General features: G+C 55.5%; 1 pseudogene; it reads left to right on the top strand.

The window, feature by feature from the left end:
• Positions 1-8,879: 8,879 nt before the first annotated feature.
• On the top strand, positions 8,880-23,387 carry LOC473336 (apical junction component 1 homolog; annotated as a pseudogene).
• The last annotated feature ends 204 nt before the right edge of the window (positions 23,388-23,591 follow it).

The following is a 23,591-nucleotide window of genomic DNA, read 5'->3' as shown; positions in this document are numbered from 1 at the left end:
GCAGTTGTGCTGACACAAGCTAAGGAGTGCCAGGAGCCAACAGAAGCTGGAAAAGGAAAGGAAGGTTTCTCCTCTAGAGCCATGGCAAGAGTACAACCTGCGGACCCTAGATTTCAGAAGTCCTGCTTCCAGAATGGCAAGAGAATCAATTTTTCTCATTTGAAACCATCACATGTGTAGTAATTTGTTACAGCAGCCTTAGAATTCCAATATATCCATTTATTGCATATCTTTTCAGAGATAATCTACTTTAATAAAAATATTTTAAATGGACTTTTAAACCCATTTTTAAAAATTAATGAAGTACCTATGTTTTTTTAAATTATATATAATTTAAAAGGGTACCTTAATCTTTTTAGCTCCTGGGATCTCTAACATCCTAACCCAGCCCTAATCTTGGGATAAACACCACATCGGTGCACAAACGTCTACTCTGTTATTTTTCTGGGTTCAGATCATTTCATTCTATAGATGTTCCACAATGTTCTTAACTAATTTCCTATTGATTGGTGTGTAGGCTGTTCTCTGTCCTTTCCTATTGCAATCAAAGTTGCAATGACTCTCTTTATCCATGCTCTCTGCAAATGTGAGTGTGTCTGTTTCATAAATTCCTAAAAGTGGAATTTTGAGATAAAAAGCACACAAATGCTTTATGTTAATGCTGTCAACCCACCAGCAATGCTGGAGGAATCTGTCAGAATAGGCTAGGTTCTGCTTCTACCACATACACACCCCAAAACTCAACATGACAGAGGTTTATTTCTCTCAAACACAACATGTCCCCTGAAGACTTCGTTTCACTACATGATTGTCCTTACCCCGGAACCAGACTGATGAAGCAACCAGGACTCACAGGCGGCTTCCCCCACTTCTGCTCGCACTTTCTCCTCCAAAGCAAGATGCAGGACTGTACATAATTTCACAGGTGGGAAGACGCAGTTGCACCAAGTGCCAAGAGGAGAAAAAAGGGAATATCTGAATACCTCTAGTGACTACCCATTCATGGCCACACCCAGGGCCACACACAAAGTTGACAAACATTTTAATCTTGTCTTACATTAAGAAATTATCTGCATTTGTTTGTCTTTGAACTGTCTCTTCATTTTTCCAGTCTGGCTGTGGGCTTTCTGTTGGGTGATTTGCAGTAGATTTTAACATACAGTGTGAGCATTAGCCTGTCATCTCTTATGTATGTTGCAGAACTTTTTTGAGTTTGTTGACAGATCTTTGACTTTGTGGGTTTTTTTATAGAAAGTTTTAATTTTCATGGAGTCAAATTTATCAGCCATTGATGACTTCTGGGTTTGGGGCTGTGCTTAGAAAGCTGCATGTGAGTCCCTGCTTGTGATTTCCTTCAGCCTCGGTGTCCAGCAATGTTCCGAGTGATGGTTGCTTCATCAGTCTGGTTCTGGGGTGCAATTTGTGTCAGTGTGGGGAGAGTGGATTTGGAGCCCAACCACCATTTATGTAAATCAATCTGATGGACATGGTGGGTTCCAGCCCAGCTGCAGGGGTCAGTGAAGGGTGGTGTGACAGTGAGCACAGACCCTGGGTGGTGGTGACAGTGGCTGTCATGGGAAGGAAAGGAATGGGAAGGGGTCCTCGTGGAATCAGGAAGACAGGCCTTGGCTGCAGATGGGCCAGCACCCTAGTGGGTATATAGAACATGCATCCTTATCCCCGCTCTGCTATAAATCCACAGTGGAACCCTGGGCAATGACTTTCCCCTTTCTGAGCCTCAGTTTACTCATCAGTAAAATAGTGACAATAACTCCAACTTCACCAAGGAAATGTGAGGCTCAATAAGATGATGGATCTGAAAATGTCTCATGGCACAAAGGAGAGGGATTCCTGACATGTGACAAGCATGGGAAGAGAGGAAGGATGGGGTCTGTGAATGGCCAGATGGCAGCCCTACCCCTCCACACACACAAACACCCACCATGTCACCCACACTGGCGATTTGCCCAGGAGGGCCCCAGGCCTGGAATCAGCACTGCCCGGTGGGCAGGCAGGACTGCTGTCCCATTACAGGGGTGAGGAAACTTAGGCTGTAGATGGTCCCACAGGGAATAAGGGGTAGGGTCTAGCTCCCCACGGCAGGCAGGGAAGATTGAAGTTACTCCCTGGGAAGAGGAAGGGAGGCATTGACTGGAACTCTGTGATTTAGATGAGAATGTCAGGCTCAGGCAGGTGACTTGAGTTTCCTGATGTAGAAGGTGAAGGAGGCAGAGGGCAGGAGGAAGAAAGAAAGGAAGAGAGCAGCAAACTGGAGTCACTACAGGACACTAGCTGCTCCAGGCTGGTCTGTCCCATCCTAAGAGAAAGGGAAAAGGGGGAGAGGGCATCACAGATCACGTCCAGATTCCTCACTGGCATAGATGCTGCTATGGAAACATCCCTGATGGTCCAGGTTTGTGGTGGGAGAGATTGCAACGCTCTGCTTCCTGGAAATCTGTGTTCACAGCCAACTTAGGTGCTGCCCTTGGAAGTGGATGGGGATGATGGCCCCGGTGGGGCAGGTGGCCCAGAACACAGCGGCTCTTCCCAGTCCCATCAGCAGCAGCAGAGAGTCCCCTGTCACCTGAGGGCCTCAGGGAGAGGCAGGGGAGCCAGGCTTCTCACCTGCCTTCTGCCTTCCAGCTTCCTGGAGATGATGGAGGCTCACAGTCGTGGCCAGGCGTCCCCACTGGCGGCCAAGGGGCAGAGCCCATCCTCAGGCTCCCAGTCACCAGTGGTGCCTCCAGGAGCGGTGTCCATGGGGAGCTCCAGCCCCGGCACACCCCAGCCTGCCCCACAGCTGCCCCTCAATGCCGCCCCACCATCCTCTGTGCCCCCTGTACCACCCTCAGAGGCCCTGCCCCCACCTGCGTGCCCCTCAGCCCCCGCCCCATGGCGTAGCATCATCTCTAGGCTGTTTGGGACGTCACCTGCCGCCGAGGCAGCCCATCCACCTCCAGGTAGGCCCTGGAGCTGCCCCTCCCAAACTGGTCTCAGCCCCCCACGCCCTCACAGGTGGGGCCCTGGATTTCGGAGCGCTCCGCACTTCTTCCTGCTTGTCCCAGTCCCACGGGCACATCCCGGGTGGGCCTGGCTTGGGGTTGGGTGCAGTGAGGGTTCCGGTGCCGAGTGAAGAGGACCCAGCATCACTGTTCACAGAGCCAGTCCCGGCCGCAGAGGCCCCAGCAACAGTCCAGAGTGTGGAGGACTTCGTTCCCGATGACCGCCTGGACCACAGCTTCCTGGAAGACACGGCCCCCGCCAGGGACGAGAAGAAGGTGGGGGCCAAGGCTGCCCAGCAGGACAGCGACACGGGGAGGGGTGCGCCTGGGCCTCCTCTCTCATTGCCCCCAGCCTCCAGGGCGCCCGAGCAGCAGGTGGGGCTGGCTTCCTGGGGGTGCAGAAGGGGCCCCCTGCCGGCTGGTCACTGTTGGCTGAGGACAGAGCAGATCTGTGGCTGGAGCAGATGAGGGAAAGGCTTTGACGAGGCTTCCAGACATCAGAAAGGCCTGGCCACCTACTCTGCCCACACCCTGGAGAGGACAGGGGCACCTTGGGGTCTTCTGTGGGCAGATTCCACATGGAGGCCATTGGCGAGGCCACTCCAGGTCATATGAGCGGTTCAGGCCACCAGATATGGTCTCTGCAGGGCCAGGTCCCAGGTGCTGCAGAGACAGGGGCGGCTTCCTGCAGGTCCTAGAGCTGGGAGCTAGAGCCGCCTCCCCAGCCATCTGCCAGCCCCTCCCACCACTCTGTCTGCCAAGCTGCCACAAATTTTGCCTGCAGCAAAGCCCTGCATTTGGTCCCAGGCGTGGACTCCACTGGACAGGCTCCACGTGCAGTGGCCTCAGCACCTCAGCCTCACCCATTGCTGTGGGGCGGCGGCTTCCTCCAGAAATACACAAAGGATAGAAAGCTGGGTGACCCTGAGCTGGGCCCGCCTCCTCCATGAGTGCCCACTTGCACAGCTCCACATCCTTCACCCACTGACTGGCTGCAGGGCAACACTGTGTCCAACCCTGTGCCCCCGACCCCCTCCTGTTCAGAAGCCCTGTGACGGCCATGAGGGGGCCTCTCCACTACAACACAGCACCTGGGGCGGGGTGGCCCCACGGCCAGGATGTGCTGGGTACCAGGGTGCCTGGAACCAAGGCCTGTGAGCCCGGCCGGTCATCCCTATCCTGTGGCCTCTGACTGCTTTGCCCCCTGCTTCGCAGTGATGGGGAGGCCCTGGGCAGCAACCCGATGGTGGCAGGGTTCCAGGACGACGTGGACCTCAAAGACCAGCCACGTGGGAGTCCCCCGCCACCCGCGGGCCCCGTCCCCAGTCAAGACATCACTCTTTCAAGTGAGGAGGAAGCAAAAGTGGCGGATCCCCCAAAAGGCCCTGCCCCAGCTCCCCAGCAGTGCTCACAGCCAGAGACCAAGTGGTAAGGGCAGGTGTCCCCATGGGTGCGGCCTGGAGACTGGGGTGGGGCAGTTCAGGACACCTCCGGAGGACCCTGACTGACCCTGTGCTTGTCCACAAAGGTCCTCCATACTAGCTTCGAAGCCACAGAGGGGGACAGCTCCCATGAGGGCCGCAGCATCCCCCTGGCCAGGTGGTGCCTCTGTTCGCACAGGTCTGGAGAAGTGCAGCAGCACCAGGCCCCCAGCTGAGATTGAGCCAGGGAAGGGTGAGCAGGCCTCCTCGTCCGAGAGTGACCCCGAGGGGCCCATCGCTGCACAAATGCTGTCCTTCGTCATGGATGACCCTGACTTTGAGAGCGAGGCATCAGACACACAGTGCAGGGCAGTAAGACGAGTCCTCCCAGCGCAGAGGTCAGCCAGGAGGCCAGAGTCCCTCCCGCAGGCCTGATCTGGGTGGGTGCAGTGGGAGGAGGCTTCTGGAAGAGACGTCTAATGTCTCCACACTTGGGCTTTGCCGGCCTGGTTTGAGATCCCACAACCCCTGGGGGTGTGCAGAGGCAAACGCCTCCCCAGGCAGTGACAGGCACGTCCCCCACCCCAGGGCCACTTCTGCCTGCCTTTGCCGCTGCTTGGCGGCTGCCGTGTGCACTTCTGAGCTGGAAGAGGCCGGGCATTGGTGGTCCCTGGGCTGGGCCCTGCAGGTGCTGGGCCTCCAGGCCTGGCATGAGCCTGCTCTGCAAGAAGGGAGGGGACAGCTGGCTTCAGCCAGGCTTGGTGGACACCCTGGCCCTCTCGGGGCAAAGCCGCCAGTCCCCAGTGTTTCTCAGGGATGTGACTGAGGCCCAGGAGGGACCCATGAGGGTCTGTTTACAGAGGCTGGGCAGGGGCCGCTTGGCTGTGGGGTGCACACTGCCCCGGCACCTGCTTGCCCTCCACGCTCACCCAGGGCCACAGCATGCCTATGGCTCCGCTTCCAGCCAGGAGCCCTGAACACCCGTGTGCAGACCCACCCTAAAGGGCGGCCCAGGCCCCGTGCTAGGCAAGGCTGGCAAGAGACCGAAGGCAGCATGTGAGGCCTCTCCTGGGAGTGGGGGTTGTGTTTCCCACAGTGGCCTCAGCTGTGCCCCCGCTCAGGTGAGCCCACAGGCAGGATCTGGGAGGCACTCCTCCCAAACACTCCACTCAGACCATAAAGCACTCCTGTTTCACTCTGCATGTCTGTTCTTCTCCCTGCACCTCTGCTCCCGCTGCCCCGGCCCAGGCTGCCATGGGTTGGCAGGGAAGTCCTCTGAGGCAGGAGGCTGCCCAGCAGTCGTGTGAGGACGTCCCACCAAGTCTGGCCACACCCTGGGTACATCCCAGCCCACCTGTGCCAGGGCTCAGCAGCTGCACCCAGCACACTTGGGGACCTCAGCCCTAGGAGGTGGAAGTCAACTCTGCAAGGCTCCCAGGCAGCTGCCTGCAGCCCTGCCCCCCGAACCCTGCCTTCAGGCCCCTGACCCCTCCAGCTGTCAGCAGCACCCAGCCTCCACCCCCACAGCTACTGTTGCCATGAGAACCCTGCAGGGCGGGCAGGAAGAGCGTGCCAGTGAAGGGGAGGAGGTGGCCAAGCTGGAGGCTCCTGTGCCTGGGAGCTTTGTGGCCCCAGGGTGTGGGGCAATCACTGCAGTCCCTGAGCAGGTGCTGTGGCCCACAGCAAGCTTAGGAGCCTGGCCCCTTAGCCCACAGCCCATGAGGTCAGGGCCGGGTTCAGGGGTTCTCCTGGTGTGGGGATGGGTCAACAGTACGTGAACTTGCCAGGATCGCACCATGGATGGCTATGTTGGGGTTTCAGTGGGCCCTGCTTTGAGCAGCGCAGAATGGGGTAGGTCCTGCCCTTCAGAGCCAAGGGCATTGGCTCCCCACCCCTCTGCCAAGCTAGAATGTTCCCAGGCCCAATGCCTTTGGGAGGGGCTGGCAGAGTGGGACGAGGACATTACCAGGCAGGTATGGTAGGTCACTTGCAGGCCTTCCCAGGCTGGCAAGGACACCGGATGCAGGAGTGGCCTCACCCAGAGAGGATGGCATCCTGGGGACACAAGAGACTGCAAGGGCCATCTGGCCCCAGGTACCCGCCAAGATTTTGGCATTGGCAGCCTTGAAGCCGATAGGGGCTGGGGAGAGGCCAGTGGGGCAGAGAGTAGCCCACCTGCTCCTGCCTCGCCCGACAGGAGATGCGAATTCCAAGATGCCCCTGACCAATCTCTGCAGCCCAGGCCAGGGCTTGGGCCCCTCCTCTCAGGCAAATGTGTTGGGGTGACACTGGCGGGACTGGCAGGCTGCTCCGGGCCACAGGACTCCTGCTTAGACACTGAGGTCTGTGTCTTGGGGGTGCTGCAGGGACCCTGTGCTCTGCACAGCCCCAAATTGGAGCCAGTGCAGCTCACGATCCCCAGCTCCACCATGCAGCCCCCACTGGGTGTGGCCCCTTTAAGTACAGCCCCTTCAGTTGCCATCGGGGGCAGCACTGAGCAGCCAGGCCAGGATCCGCGCTGCTGCCTGGAAACTTCTGCTGGTGCCGGGGAGACGCAGCAGTGCCAGGGACAAGGAGGAGTCGACCTGGGGGTAGCACAGCCCACCAAGGCACAGCTGGAGCAGCACCCAGGTAAGGGGCTAGGGGCCGAGTTGCTGAGTGTGTCACTGTCATGGGCAGGGGAGGCTGCCTTAGGGCGGCCGAAAGGATGAGGAGTCCCCGTCCCCAGGCAACACCAGCTGTATCCCTTGAAGGGCCGCTCCCAGCCAGGGCAAGGCAAGGCAAGGCAGGGCTGGGAGGTGGGGAAGGCCGCCAGCCATCTCCGTGGGCTCCAGAAGGCCTTGGGCCCAGGAGAGTGCTGACCCCACCCCCATCCCCACGGGAGGGGGTGTCACCGACAGCTGCAGCCAGCAAGGCCGACTGTCACCTCCCTGGGGTGGAGCCTCACACCCTGTCATCTGGCCGGATTCCGGCCTGGCCTTGAGCTTAGCATGAAAGAGGGAGCAAGAGGGTAGACAGTCCTGCCACGGGTGGGGTGGAGGGGGGAGATGGGGTGGGCGGGGGAGGCTGGGATGGGCACAAGGCCCGGGACTCGTGGCCCTGACCCAGAAAAACAGCCCTGCCAGCAGGAAGCCCCTGCACACCTGGGACACAGAGGGGGGACCCGGCCAGACCCTGAGAGGCCCATTCACCTGAGGTTCTGCCCTGCAAGGGGCCTGGCCAGGTACCCGCTTTCCCCAGCTCACTCTGGGGTAGACCCCCCCAAGACCAGGTGTTGGGTGTGCAGAGACCAGGCCTGTGGCCACTCTCTGACGCATCCCCCAGCTGGCTCTGGGACCACAGAGGGGTTGGCAACCCACATCTGAACCCTGGCCAGCCTGCAGCGTGGGGGCCTAAGAAACGCAGGTTTCCATGGAACCTTCTGAGTGAAATGGGGAGGGCCCTCTCCTGCAAAGCAGTGGGGCTTCCCCCACCCTCCGCCCTGCCCACCCCCAGTGGGCAGCTTCTGGGCCTGCTGCGCAGCTCAGAGGAGAGGGGCTGCCACGAGCTCGTGGCTCGATGGTTTGGGACTGCCGTGCAAACCCTAGGGGGGTGTCCTGTGCATTTACACAAAGCTGGGGCCTTGTTTCAACCACCCAAAAATACTTGGGGTCAGAAAAGGTGTCGGCAAAGGAAAGGGAGATTTAGGGCCCAGGTATGCTCTCTGGGGGCATTTTTCTGGCCTGGGGCTCACGGGAAGTTGAGGGCACCTAGGCGTGGGTCCTTGCCGTGCTGGGGGCGGGGCTCTGTGCTCGGCCCAGCCAGCAGGTGGGGTAGTTGGTGTCACCCACTTGGTGCAGAGCCGGCTAAGGCTGAGGCCCAGGGACTCGCCTTCGACTGTGCACGATCGGAGGGGTCGCTCTGCAGTGGGCGCTGTGACGGGGGCGCAGTCACTGACGTCTCCTGGGGCAACACCTATAAATAAGGCCCAAATGCGGTCCGTCCTTCCAGCTGCGGACACCAGAGGGCGCAGCCCCAGGACCACGCCCCCACTCCCCTACCCCACCCGGAAAGGGGTCCGCCCGAGCCGGCCCCGCGGTCACTAGTCGAGGGAGGGGAGGCCCTGGAGCTTCACGCGGGAGCTCCCGCCGCGGGAACCACAGCCACCACTAAGCCTTTCTGGCCCTCCCGCCCCATCGCAGGGAGAGGATGGGGGAGGGGCAGGACGGGCGCCTGGACAGCTGGGTTCCCCCCGCAGGTGCTTCTGACTCCGGCATGGAGGAAGCGCCCGCTTTCTCGGCCCAGGCCCGCAGCCAGGGCTGCTCCGCCCGCTGCGCCCCAGGTAAGCCGGGCCAGCGTGGGGGAGAAGCGGGGCCTGGGCTGCGGATGGGGCTGCCCTGACCCGCATCTGCCCCCAGGGCAAAAGCCCCGCAAGGCCGTGTGAGCTGGAGCCGTCAGCCTGAGGACCTCTTTTAAGATGACCCATACGGACGCTCCGGACCTGCTGGTGTCGACCGTGTACCAGGACATCAAGGTGGCGACCCCGGGACCCACGTCCAAGCGCTCGCCATGTGAGCGATCCGTGGCCCGGCCTGCTGAGCTCGCGCCTTTCAACAAGCGCCACTGCCCCAGCTTCGACTTCCTGGAGGCGCTGGACCGGCCAACCATGGAGACCCTGCCGGAGCCACCGCCCCCGGAGCCCGCTGTGCGCGCGCCCGGACCCGCGAGGCCGAGCCACGCCGCCGCGCCCGCTCCAAGAGCGCGCCCCCGGGCCTGACGCCCGCGCCCGCCTTGCCGCCCGTGTTGCCCCCGCCGAGGGCGGGAGGCCCAGCGTGCGGCGCGGGCCGAGGCATCGCCGCGCCCTTGCCAACTAGCTGCGTCCCATCAAGTTGCAGCCGCAGCTGGGCGGCCCAGGCCACATCGCGCCCCTGTGCGCCGCCGCGGGCCGCCGCGCACCTCCCGAGCCACCCGCGGGTCCCTATCCCTACGTGCGCTCCTTCCGGACATCAAGCCAGACGACGCAGTGCTCCAGCACGCCGCCTGGGGCTCACGGTCCTGCGGGCCCGCCGAGGGCGCGCCCTGGGCCCGCCCCGCCCCGCAGTTCCACGGCCTCACGGTGCCCGGGCCCCGCCATATGGCGCTGTCGCACACCCCGACGCCAAGCGACTCATACTGTGCGGATCCCCGGGCGTTCTACTGCGACGGGCCCCTGCCTGGGCCCCGGGACTACGCCGAGCGCCGCAGTCTGCCCTTCATCACCCCTCCGGGCCCCACCCAGTTCTTCTATACAGAGGAGCCCCAAGGCTTCCGGGGCAGCTTTGCGGCCAGTCCCGGTCCAACCTTCGACGCCTACTGCCCCAGGCCCTATCCGTTGGAGGAGCTCCCAGGGCCCAGTCCAAGGTGCATGGGGGGCTACTACGCAGGAGAGGTGGGCACCTTCCCAATCCAGGAACCGTCCTCCCGCTCCTACTATGGGGAGGCTCCCCGAGCCTACGGCCTGCCCTACGGGCCCCGCTATGTCCCTGAGGAGCCCCGGGCCCACTCCACCGCCCGCCCTTTTTACACGGAGGACTTCGGAAAATACCGTGAGCGTGACGTCCTGGCTCGGACGTACCCGCACCAGCGTAGCAGCCCAGCCTGGGTGGACTGGGGCCTGCGACCCTACCGCACCCTGCAAGTGGTGCAGTCCTCTGACCCCGACCCGTTGCTCGCCTCCTGGCATGGTGGCACCGGCACCAGTCCACCCCGGCTGGCCACCGACAGCCGCCACTACTCGTGCTCCTGGGACAACGTTCTGGCCCCGGGCCGTGCGGAGACCAGTTGGGCCGTGGCCGCACCTATGAGAACCTGCTGGGGCGCGAGGTGCGGGAGCCGCGAGGCGTGTCCCCCGAAGGCTGGTGCCCGCCCGTCGTCGTGAACCTGTCCACCTCGCCCAGACGCTATGCCCCACTATCCCTGTCTGACACGTCGCTGACGGAGAAGGGCCGCACGGGTGAGGGCCTGGGCCGCAACTGGTACGTGATGCCCGAGATCACCATCACTGACAATGACCTGCACGCCACCAAGCGCGCACCAGGGCCTGGGAGTTGCCCGGGGGCTGCACGCGGCCACTTCCCCATGCGGCCCCCGACGGCCCCACCTCTGGCCGCCAGCGGATCCTAGAGCAGCTGTACGAGCTCATCAAGGACCTGGTCATCGACTTGCGACCCACTGCCGGCCAGGCCTCAGAGCCCGCAGCCCACTGCCTGGGCCCCCAACTGTGCCAACTGCTGGACTCGCGGCCCACGGGCTCCGGGGCCCCCGCGCTGGTGCCGCCACGCTCGCCCCCAGCCTCCGCCGGCATCGTCCAGGAGCCCGCGGCCCCGGGAGAGGTGGCCGACATGTCCCCGGAACCCAGCGCCGACGAAGACAACCTGATGACCTGCTCCAGTGCGCGCTGCTGGCACACAGAGACCATGTTCAACGCCTGCCTCTACATCAAGTCCTGCCACAGCTGCTACACCTACTGCTCACGCCTGTGCCGCGGCGAGGACTGGGACGTCCACAAGGCGCGCTGCGTGTACGGCCGCGTGGGCAGCGTGTGCCGCCACATGCTGCAGTTTTGCCGTGACAGTGTCCCAGTGCACCGCGCCTTCTCGCCCATGGCTGGTGTGGGTTTCCTGTCGCGCAGGCGCAGCGTGCTCTTCCTGGGCTTCCCAAGTCCAGGCTCAGCCGAAAACTTCCTGCGCTTTGGCCTGGAGGGGCTGCTGCTATCCCCCACCCAACTATCGCTGCGTGAGCTGGCGACACACGCGGCGCCCCTGGGCAGCTACATACGCAAGCTGGCAAGCCGCTGGGCGCCTCTGCGAGCCGGCAGAGCTTCCTGCTCAGCGTGTCCGTGGCCGTGGGACCCAGCACCGCGCCCCTGGGGACATCCACCCTGCCCACGCCCATGCCACCCAGCCATGGGCCAACAGTGTGCAAGTTAGCCAAGGTAGCGCTGGCGGCCGGCAGCCCCTGGTGGCCGCCCCTGGTGTGGAGCAGCAACCCCGATATGGAGACGCTGATCCTGACGCCACCGCCGGGCACCCACATTTTCCAGTATCTTTATACAGTATCCTATGTCTGGTACCAATTTATTGTATTAGTTCATTTTCACACTGCTATCCAGAAATGCCTGAGACTCGGTAATTTATAAAGAAGAGGGATTTAATTGACTGAGTTCGGCATGGCTGGAGACACCTCAGGAAACTTACAATCATGGCAGAAGGAGAAGCAGGCACGTCTTACATGGCAGCAAGCGAGAGAGAGAGGAGCAAGCGGGGGAAATGCCAGATGGTTATAAAACTATGAGATCCCATGAGAACTCATTCAGTATGATGAGAACAGCATGGGGAAACTGCCCCCGTGATCCAATCACCTCCCACCAGGTCCCTTCCTCAACATATGGGGATTAAGGGGATTGCAATTCAGGATGAGATTTGGGTGGGGACACAGCCAAACCATATCAGCATACCTAGGTTACTAGCTCATATCTGGAGCCAGCAATGGGGTTTGTCCCACCAGAATCACTCAAGCGTAGAGTGATGTGGTTCCCCAAAGGAAAACTAAGGTGTCGTTTCTAGACAAAGAGGATTCAATGCTGGGAAGGCAAAAGCAGTGTATCTATTCCATAGTAGGATGTGAGTCATCAGTACACAGGAGATAGTAAGAAGGCTAGGAGCAGTGGTTGACACCTGTAATCCCAGCATTTTGGGAGGCCAAGGCAGGTGGATTGCTTGAGTCCAGGAGTTCAAGGCCAGCCTGGGCAACATGGCAAGGCCTTGTCTCTACAAAAACAATACACAAATCAGCTGGGCATGGTGGCATACACCTGTAGTCCCAGCTACTCAGGAGGCTGAGGTGGGAGGATCGCTTGAGCCTTGGGAGGTCAAGGCTGCAGTGAGTTGTGATCACGCCACTGCACTCTGGCCTGGGTGATAAACTAAGACCCTGTCTCAAAAAAACAAAAGAAAAGAAAAATGATAACAACAGTAAAACCCAGAAAGAAGTAACAAAAGCACCACTGTTTTATCTCTATGTTTTTACTTTCTGGTAGTTGAAAGAGAAGAAATTATTGGCCAAAATAATATATGTACATATATCCTTAGATCTATATCTATGTTTATCTATATCTATAGTCATATAGTCATTTGTATTGGAAGACACAGCTCCTGAACTTTATTGCTCTTTAGATACTGATCCATATGAGATTCAGAAGAGAACAGGTAATGCATTTCAGATTTATTTTTTATGAATATATAGCATCAAGCTTCAGGAACTGAATTGCTTCTCATGTGCATTGGTACTCGTTGGACTGTCATCATGCTGTGATATCGGTCCTCTCTGAAGGACCAAGAGCTCCCCTTCTCTCCTCATTGCTTTAGGCCTGACCTTTACTGAGATCCCCCTCCTAATAGTCTGTAGTCTATTGACAGATTGGCAAAGTAAAGTTTGGCCATTTCTATGTTAGTTTATTTTCTTCAGTGGCAAGAAACAGTCACTGAGCATTGATTTCTTGAGTATAATTTGTCTGTGTTTTAAAAGTTTAGAAATGTGTTCTTTGGACTACATACTTGGCCTAAAACACCCAGTGGACTACCACACATATACCCCCATCACTTGCACTACATCACCAATGGTAGGGTGGCCACATTCACTGTTTACAAGGATCTGTTCCTTAGGACTGAGTCATTAGCACAATCCTGTCTTCCTAGGCTTATTAGAGAAATCGAAGACAGGATATTTGAATTGAAAGGTACCTACAAATCCATCTTCTTTCCCATTGATTGATTGAATCCCTTTCATACTGTTTCTTGAGGATGGTCAATCAGTCTTGCTTAAGCACTTCCCCCGGGAGGAAAGTCACTATTTACAGATTCTCCAGCCGCTTGCATTGCTAACAGTTTGTATCATGAGAAAGTTCTCTCCCATAGAGTTGCTCTCTCATTAATAGTCACCTGTTCTTAAAGCAACAAGGCCAGTTTTGAGGAATCTCTTTGTGCCCCTTTTCAGTAGTAGATCAGGGTTTGCACTTCAAAGGATATCTTGGGTGTCTTTTTATGAGTCAAAGGGTTATCATCTTTATTGCAGATCAGTAACAAGGCAGGTTTCTGGAATATGTATATGGTTTCCATATAAACAGTCCCCAAACTCATGTATCAACCTGACAAAGTCTAGATTCAAGAGTTTGTTTCAAGAAGAAAAAAGAAGAGCCAGGCATGATAGAAAGAATCGCAAGCCTATAAATTGTGCTGAAGTGTGTTTATATAACTAGATTAGAGTTTAAATAAAGCACTCCAACGGTAAACTAAACTACAAGTCCTAGTGGTAAAAGCAACCTCTGAAGAATCAGTGGAACGGACAGGTTACACTTGTTTTGATTGTGCACACAAGCAAACACAGATTTCCAAATGGATGGCTAGCACCTCAGGACATTGCTTCCAGAGGGCAAATTTCATCATTGTCATTCTCATTTTGAGAAACTGAAGTTCAAAGAGATGAGTGACTGCCCTAAGACAGAGCCCTTATTTCAAGGTCCAGGGATACCTATGAACCCTCTGACCTAATCCAGGTGACAATTTACAGCTGATTCATATGACCCTGTTGACTCAAGCCAGTACCCCAAAGCTATTTCCCATTTAATAAGACAAAAATCTCACCTGAGAGTGCCATACTAGCTGTGAATTTTCATCAGATTCTTAGAGATGCCTGCAACTTTCCGCCTTCTCCTCCCATCAATATTTAGAACTCTTGAATAATAGTTCAATTATCAATCAAGTTTTCTAGAGAAACAGGGATATAACTTGTTCAGTGATTTTGGCTTATGCTAAGGGCTAAGCCAGTCAGAAAAGAAAAATAGAGGAACCAAAGTAATATTACCAAGCAATATACTCAAAACCAGTCGAAGAAGAAGCTGAAGGAGGAAGTCTGTGGGGTTTATTTTTATTTATTTATTTGAGACAGAGTCTCACCCTTCACCCAGGCTGGAGTGCAGTGGCGCAATCTCAGCTCACTGTAAGCTCCGCCTCCTGGGTTCACACCATTCTCCTGCCTCAGCCTCCTGAGTAGCTGGGACTACAGGCACCCGCCACCATGCCCGGCTAATTTCTTGTATTTTTAGTAAAGGCAGGGTTTCACCATGTTAGCCAGGATGGTCTCGATCTCCTGACCTTGTGATCTGCCCTCCTTGGCCTCCCAAAGTGCTGGGATTACAGGCGTGAGCCACCATGCCTGGCCATTTGTGGGGTTTATAAACAAAATCAGTGCTTTATAAAATTGTATAGCCATGTGTTAAGTAAGTGTAATTTTAAGGCAAACTGCTTTATACTGTATGTGTATGATTATGAATACAAAACTATACAATCATATATCACTTAATGACAGGGATATGTTCGGAGAAACGCATGGCTAGGCATTTCTGTGCAAACACCATAGAATGTACTTACACAATCCCAGACAGTATAGCCTACTATACACCTAGGCTAAACAAGTATAGTCTATTGCTCCTAGGCTACACACCTACACAGCGTGTGACTGAACTGAATACTGTAGGCAATCAGAACACAATGGTAAGTACTTGTGTATCTAAACATAGAAAAAGTACAGTAAAAATATAATATGAAAGGTAAAATAAGGCCAGGCATGGTGGCTCACACCAGTAATCCCAGCATTTCGGGAGACAGAGGCGGGCAGATCACCTGAGGTCAGGAGTTCGAGACCAGCCTGGCTAACATGGCGAAACCCCATCTCTACTAAAAATACAAAAATTAGCCAGGAGTGGTGGTGCGCCCCTGTAATCCCAGCTGCTTGGGAGGCTGAGGCAGGAGAATCACTTGAACTCGGGAGGTAGAGGTCGCAGTGAGCCAGGATTGCACAACTGCACTCCAGCTTGGGCATCTCAAAAAAAAAAAAAAAAGTAAAATATGGTCCACTTGTATATGGCACTCACCGTGAATGGAGCTTGCAGGACTGGAAGTTGCCTGGGTGAGTCAGTGATGAGTGGGGAGTGAATATGAGGGCCTAGGACATGACCTACCCTACCAGAGACTTTATAAACACTGTACACTTAGGCTGCAATAAGTTTATTAAAAATATTTTCTTTCTTTTGCAATAAATTAACCTTACCTTACTGTACCTTTTTAACTCTATAAACTTTTTTTTTTTCTGGTACCAGACCATTCCAGCCAGGGAGAGCCACTGAGCTCACTCCATGGGCTGCCCACCTGGGGTCTGGACCCAGCTGCCCTCTTTTGCCTGGCAGGCAGCCCCTGGGCCATCACAGGACGCATTGTGTGGTGATCAGTGGCCCACTGCCTGCCCTTGTGGTGGGTGCAGCTCACAGGTTCTGCCCCAGGCCTGGCACAGTGGCCTTCCCAGCCTGGCCCAGGATAGGGGACATGAATGATCCTTGCCAGAGCTTCTTCGGACCATGTGAGTTTGGACACTCACTGCAGAAGTCCCTCCAGGTCCCTTTTCAACTGAGTTTTGGGGGACTTGCTTAGTTCTCATGCCCAGGGTCAGGGGAGGGGTGCAGAGTCTGCACCCCAAATCCCCTAGGGCCTGAGGGAGGTCTCCCAGGTGACCTCTGTCCTCTCCAGTGACATGAGTCCTCCCAGATGGCCTCAGCCCTCTCAGGTGACATGCTTCCATGGTGACTCTGGCTCTTGCAGGAGGTGGGCTAGCACAGGGACATGAGCTGCCTAACTGCCATCCTCCTCGTGTATCTGCCAGAGGAAGACACCTTCTGGGCAGTGGATCAGCTGATGGCTGAGGAGAGGCACTCCCTGCAGGGTAGGCGGACAGCTATCCCCAGGGCCTCATGCAGCCAGGCCATGGGATGGCCACCCTGGCTGGGCGATCCTGACTTCCAGGCAAGGCAGCTTCCTTGCTTTCCAGCTTGTCAGGAGCCTTCAGGACATCCCTGCTGAGGGTCCCAGAGGAGCCCATAGCTGAACAGGGACCCTTTCACTTCAAGGCAGACACCTTTCATCCCCAACAGCAGAAGGCACTGCAGCCTCCCCCCGGCCACCCTGTGTGTCCCAGAGCCACAGCCCTCTAGCTCTGAGTTCATGCAGGTGACCGTCACTTCCTGAAGAGTCCTGCTACCTCCCAGCTGGCCACACTCCCAGCTGCCCTCCCAGCCCACAGATGGGCCAATGAAGTCGAGATGTCAGTGTCTGCCCATCCCACGTCCCCCAGCCTGACCCCATGTCCAGGAGAGGCCATGTAGCCCCTTGGCACCCACCCTGTTCCCTCCACTGGCCACTGCCTGCATCAGCCCTGCCTCACAGCCTCAAAGGCAGGCCTGCCCTCCTGGCACCTCTACCCAGGATGCTGCTGTGCAGTGCCTCTAGCTAGGGCCCACCTCCCTAGAGCTGAGGCCACATGTTAGGGTCACCTAATGGAAGGGAGGAAAGCCTCAGGGTCCGGGGTACCCTGCCACTTCCCAGCTCTTCCAGCTGAGGGCTCCACATCTTGGGAGTGGGCTCTGATGCCTGATGGGTCAGGGGCTTCTCAGTTTTCTACAGCCCAAATACTGCCCAGCTCTGGAGGCTCCCATCCCACCAGGAGCAGGTATAACACAAATCCTTCCCAAAGATCATGCGGTACCTGCTGAGTGGATGACACCCTCATCTCTTTCCCAGAGGCCCAGGGTCCCATGGGGCAGGGAAACCCTCGATGGAGCTCCTTGAGGGTCTGACAAGAGGCTGAGTCCCAGCCAGGGCCTCTCTCAAGATGGGGATTCTCCATGGGTTTGGAGTTGGGTGTTCTTTTCCTGCCCTGGAGGAGGAGGCAGAGGTACTAGGATGGGGGCTGAGCTCCAGCTGAGCAGGGTTAAGGGAAGTGTGTCCACCAGGCGTCTGTGCATGGGGGAGTTGTTGGGGAAGCACTGGCCACTGCCCAGTGTTCTGCCCCAGGGCAGCTCAGGGGGCCCTGAGCACATATGGTCCAGGATTGAGGTTTGTTGAGTTGGCTCCTCTGGTGTTTCGTTGATGGGGTAAGGAGGCAAATGGAGATTCCAGGCCAGGGACCCTCGTGTCCCACAGTGCCCAGCTCCCTCAGGAGGACCTGGCTCACCCCAAGCCCACATGAAGCACAGGGAAGTTTCTGCATGGTACGGAAGCCAGGCCCTCCCCAAAAGGGGGCATCACATGGCAGGGGCCAGGACTCAGGCCCACTGCTATTTTCACATTATTTATTTTATAAGGTGATATGGTTTGGCTGCATTGCCACCCAAATCTCATCTTGAACTGTAATTTCCATAAGCCTCATGTGTCCTGGGAGGGACCCAGTGAGAGGTAACTGAATCATGGCGGCAGTATCCCCCATGCTGTTCTCATGATAGTAAGTGAGTTCCCATGTGATCTGATGGTTTTATAAGCATCTGGCATTTCCCTTGCTTGAGGTGATGAATGCCCCATTTACCCTGATGTGATTATTACACATTGCATGCCTGTGTCAAACTATCTCATGTACCCCATAAATATATACACCTACTATGTACTCATAGAAATTAAAAATAAAAATAAATTTAAAATAAAAAGTGTGAGTTTTTAAAGGTGAGCTTTGCCCTCCAGCGCTGGTGCCTGCCAGGTGTGGCCTTCACGTCATCTTTCCACATGGTCCAGGCCCCCATCTGCAAAGGCCAACAGTTTCTGAGGAGTGACCTTCCTCAGAAAACAGGGTCTTGGAGGAGACAGTCAGAGGAAGGGGCCTTGTCCTCCCCACTGCACAGCCCCTCGTGGGGATTGGAAAGTGAGGGTCTCTGCCCACAAGTTGGCAGTCACCCTAAGCTCTTTTGTGGGAGGAAGCATAGGGAATATAGGTCAGTGCTGGGGCAGCATTTCCTGATCCTGACTTGGAGAAGGTGTTAAAATCTTGACATTCCTGACTCCTCCTTTGTGAGAGCCCCTGCCCTGCAGGTCTCACAGGGTTGTTGTGAGGGTCACCTGTGGTGATGGGTTTGGAAGTGCTTTGTGAATGACACAGTGGGCCTTCCTATTCCTGTCATTGGCCTTTTGACCTTCAATAGTAATTGCCTGGGGATCTCCAGGCCTCAAGGTCTAATCCTGGAAGGGTATGAGGTGTCCCTAGTGGAATATTCTACACTTCATGGGAGGTCCCTCACTTCCACCTTCACCCGACATAACCCCTGCTCCTGTTCCCTCAGCCTGGAGAGCTTGCCCAGTAGAGCACAGGGTAGTACTGGACTGACCTCTTTGGAAAGGGTAATTACATCCTCATTTCAGCTCTCCCTCTTCCTAGCTTTCCACATAGAATTCCAGGGCTCCATGCAGCATTTGCTGGACATGAGAGGGAAAACTTTTAGGGCAGGGATCTGCCCTGGGTGGGGACAGAGGAGTATCGTGGAGTCTGGGTGTCAGGAGTGTGAGCCCTGCCCAGCTGGCCAGCCCCTGTCCCCATGCTGCTCGATGCATGATGTTTCCTGCACAAGCTTCCTTTTGAGGGAAGCTTCCAGAGTGACTGCAGTGAGGTCCATGCTGTTGGGGGTGACAGAGCAGCCCTGGAGGTGGCCAAAGAGAAGCAGGCAGAGGAAGCTTCTCCAACAGGCTTGGAAAGAAATTTCCGCATATCACTCACATCACTCTTGCCACTAGAAGGACAATTTCTACAGTGGAGTGGAAGAAAATGACTATGCTTTGGGAGAGAATGGATGCATCCAGAAGAGCAAAGCGGGAGGGGAAATGTGCCCATTGCCAGAATTTTGTGTGTTTTGAAGACATTTGCCAGAATTCTACTTTTGAAGGCTGCCCCTTTTGACAGTCAGTTACTGAGGAAGCTGTGGGACATTTTCAAAGCCTTTTATATTAAAAAAAAACACAACATACTGCTGTGGGTCTGTGTGCAGGGACCACGAAGAGCACAGCTGCCACTGTTCTGTGTCGCAGATGCTGTGGGAAGTGCCTTAACACACACAGATGTGCTTCATGCAACCGGGTGAGGAACATCTCTAAAACAGTTTACAGTCAAGAAAATTCAGTGTCAAGGAGTTTGAATGCATTATCCAAGATCTCACATATGTCCTCACAGATTCGGGGTTCAGTGAAGAATTATGTATCATGAATTATAGGGCTGTATTTTAATTTTGCATTTTAAATTTCTGCAGTTTTCTTCCATCACTTTTCACCATGCTTTCTATACTTGGAATTATTTTTTTTGGCTTCTTGATCTTCTTTACTTGTATGTTATTGATTTTCTACAAGTTTTAACATATATGATTAAAGAGTATTTCTTAATGTTTTAATAATTACCCTAGAAGGGATCACGGCCAAGATGACCGAATAGGAACAGCTCTGGTCTACAGCTCCCAGCGTGAGCAATGCAGAAGACGGGTGATTTCTGCATTTCCATCTGAGGTACCAGGTTCATCTCACTACGGAGTGCCAGACAGTGGGCGCAGGACAGTGGGTGCAGCACACCGTGTGTGAGCCGAAGCAGGGCAAGGCATTGCCTCACTCGGGAAGTGCAAGGGGTCAGGGAGTTCCCTTTCCTAGTCAAAGAAAGGGGTGACAGATGGCACCTGGAAAATCGGGTCACTCCCACCCAAATACTGTGCTTTTCCAACGGGCTTAAAAAACGGTGCACCAGGAGACTATATCCCGCACCTGGCTCGGAGGGTCCTACACCCACAGAATCTCGCTGATTGCTAGCACAGCAGTCTGAGATCAAACTGCAAGGAGGCAGCGAGGCTGGGGGAGGGGTGCCCACTATTGCCCAGGCTTGCATAGGTAAACAAAGCAGCTGGGAAGCTCGAACTGGGTGGAGCCCACCACACCTTAGGACTCTCTCCAACAGGCCCTATGATACAGCCATGCAGCCAGCTCACCCCACCCACATTCCACAGGCTGCCCTAGGCTTTAGGACAGTGGCAAACATGGCCTCTGCCCATCCCCATCTGTGAGCACCCCTTCTTACCCCAAGGTCAGTTGCTAATCAATGAGCTGCTGGGGGCCTCCTTCTCCCACTCCCACTGCACTGTGTCCAGAGTGGCCAGCACCAGCCCCAGGTATCAGGGGTCAGTGCATTTGCCTCAGGGGGACTGGTAGAGTGGGAGCTTCCTGAAAGGCTGTGCTGGACTCAGCCCATAGCCTTCGTGTGTCCCATGGGGCAGGGCCAAAGGAAGCAGTCAGCAAGCGCCATCCACCCCAGCTTTTCTCTCCCTGGGGACTGCTGGACTGAGGGTACAGGTGGCCCAGCTCCAAAGGCTGTTGCTGGCCAGGCCTGCCCACCTCCCCTCTGCCCTGCAGGCACTTGCCTTTTCAGAGTCACATTTGAGTCCTACTCCTTGCATCAGGGTTCAGGCAGCTGTCCAAACACCTTATCTCTTCATCTCTGGCCATTTCTTCAGAGTCGACTATGAGCAGAAATCACCCAGACACCCCACAGGTAAGTCCGCTTGCCTCACATGGCTCTTCCTCTTCTCAAGAACCTACAAGGGCTCCCAGTGTCTGAGGAATAAGGTCCCTTGGAGACCCTGCCTTTCTTGCTGCCCCTCTCACCTTCTTCTCCAGGCAGCCAGGCAATCCTCAACACTTCTCCCATCAAGAAAAGCACAGTGCACCCCAGGATTCCACAGGGGTGCTGCTGTAGGGAGCAAACCACACACCACTGAGGCCCGCTTTCCCTGCTGAGAGGGGGGGCGTCCCAGGGACCCACACAGGTCCAGGGTCCTGGCACTTTGCTACTGGGCTCCTGCAGGGAACAGTAATGGTCTCTTCCCACCAGCCTGTGAGCAGCAAAGAGGCAGGACTGGGGCTCAAACCCCAGTCTCCCGCCTTGCTGTGTGACCCTGTGTGAGCTTAATCTCAAAGAACTCAAAGCACAGGCTTTGATTTCTGAACTAACACCGGGGTTCAGCACCAGGCTGCAGGGCTCTGAGCCCCCTCACCTCGGTCACCACAAGGGAATCTTTTCTCTCCCAGTCACCTAGAGGGAGGCTGGGCCTCCTGGAGCAGAGCAGCATGTGGGGAAGCAGCCCTGGGTCCCCTGAAGTCCTAGGTGGGCAAACACAGACTACAGAGGGAGCTCCCCTTTCAGATTAGTGGTGAAATGGTTTCACATCACTGGGAGGGTGTAGAAATCTGTAGTTAAGCCCTGTAAAATATAGATTTTGGCACATGGGGACCTAAGAGAATCCTGCCTAGAACAGGGCCTGGCATCCCATCAGTGCTCAATAAACAGCTGCCAGTGACATGCACGAATTAAGGGAGGCCAAGTGTATAAGTTCTTTTATGAAACCAGAATCACTCCTTTGTTCCTCCTCTATGCAAGCAAAGAGCCACATGGTTACAGCAGAGGGGAGCCTTTTACACACCAGGCCTCATGCAGGAAACCGGGCCATAGGTCAGGGAGTTTGGAGTGGAAGGGACCTGAGAAGCTGTCCTGGTCTAAGTATCTTTCTCCCATTTTACGTAAAGGAATACACAGGGTCAGAAGAAGGAGGACCTGTGTCCAGCCCTTGTGTTCCCCACTCCTGGGCAGACGCGTACCCAGTGCAGCGAGAATGTCTGCGAGGGGGATTTGTCAGCTCCACTGCTCAGCACTGATTTTGATCAGCATTTCCCCAGGGGCAAGAAGGCACTTAGTGACCTTGTCCAAATCTCATGTTGAAATATAATCCTCCGTGTTGGAGGTGGGGTCTGGTGGGAGGTGCTTTGGTCATGGGGCCAGATCTCTCATGAATCGGTCCTGTCCTTGCAATAGTGAGTGAGTACTTGTGAGATCTGGTTGTTTTAGGGTGTGGCACCTCCCTCCCACTCTCTTTTGCTCCCACTTTTGCCTTGTGATGTGCAAGCTTCTGCCTCACCTTCTGTTATGAGTAAAAGCTCCCTGACACCTCCCCAAAAGCCGAGCAGATACCAGCACCACATTTGTACAGCCTGTAGAATTGTGAACCAATTAAACATTTTTCCTTTATAAATTACCCAGCCTCAGGTATTTCTTTATAGCAATAAAAGAATGGCCTAACACAGAAAATGGGTACTGAAGAGTGGTGTTTTGCTATAAAGATACATGAAAATGTGGAAGTGACTTTGGAAGTGAGTAACAGGCAGAGGTTGGAAGAGTTTGGAGGGCTCAGAAGAAGACAGAAAGATGAGGAAAAGTTTGAAATTTCTTAGAGACTGGTTAAATGGCTGCATTCTGTTCATGCCCTAGGAATTTGTGGGAGTTCAATCTTAAGAATGATGATTTAGGGTGTCTGATGGAAGACATTTTTAAGCAGGAAAGCATTCAAGGTGTGGCCTCGCTGCTTCTATACTCAGATCCAGGAGCAAAGAAATGACTTAAAGTTGGAATTTATGTTTAAACAGGAAGCAGACCAGAAAAATTTGGAAAATTTGCAGACTGGCCATGTGACAAAGAAAGAAAAAGCTTTTTCCAGGAGAAAAATTCGAACAGGCTGTGGAGAAAACACTTGCTAGAGAGAGTTGCATAATTAAAACAAAACCCAGATGCTGATACCCAAGACAATGGGGAAAAGGCCTTGCACGCATTCCAGAGATCTCCATGGCTGTCCATCACATCACAGACCTTGAGGCCTAAGAGGAAAGAATGCTTTTGAGGGCCAGGACTTTACTGCTCTGGACAGCCTCAGGACACTGCTCCCCACATCCTGGCCACTTCAGCGGCAGTCTCAACTCAGAAGACCCCCGATACAGCTCAGGCTACTGCTTCAGAGGGTGCAAGCTATAAGCCTCAGCAACTTCCATGTGGTATTAAGCCTATGGGCATGCAGAGTGCAAGAATGATGGCTGGGCATTCTCTGCGCCAGTGCTGTGCGCCTCTCTGCGCCTGCGTCGGCGCGCTGCGTACTCCTCAGCACAGACCCGGAGAGCATCGCCAGGGCGGAGCTGAGTTCTCCTCTGCACAGACTCGGGGAGGGCGGGGGCACTGCGAGGGCGAAGCTGCTTTCTGCTCAGCACAGCCCCAGGGGACTCCGTGAAGGCAGAGCCGCATTCTCCTTAGCACAGACCTTGGGGACACTGCCTCGCTTTGGGACAACTCGGGGCCGCATCGACGATGAATAAAATCCTTCCTGTTTGCAGCCCTGAATAATCAGGGTCAGAGACCAGTTAGAAGGGTTCAGTGTGGAAAACGGGAAACCAAAAGCCCCTCTGAATCCTTCCTAGCGAGGTTCTCCCTAGCC

The sequence above is a fragment of the Pan troglodytes genome, chromosome 13, assembly GCF_028858775.2.
Source record: "Pan troglodytes isolate AG18354 chromosome 13, NHGRI_mPanTro3-v2.0_pri, whole genome shotgun sequence".
Lineage (NCBI taxonomy): Eukaryota > Metazoa > Chordata > Mammalia > Primates > Hominidae > Pan > Pan troglodytes.
This window is presented reverse-complemented; position numbering and strand designations above follow the sequence as displayed.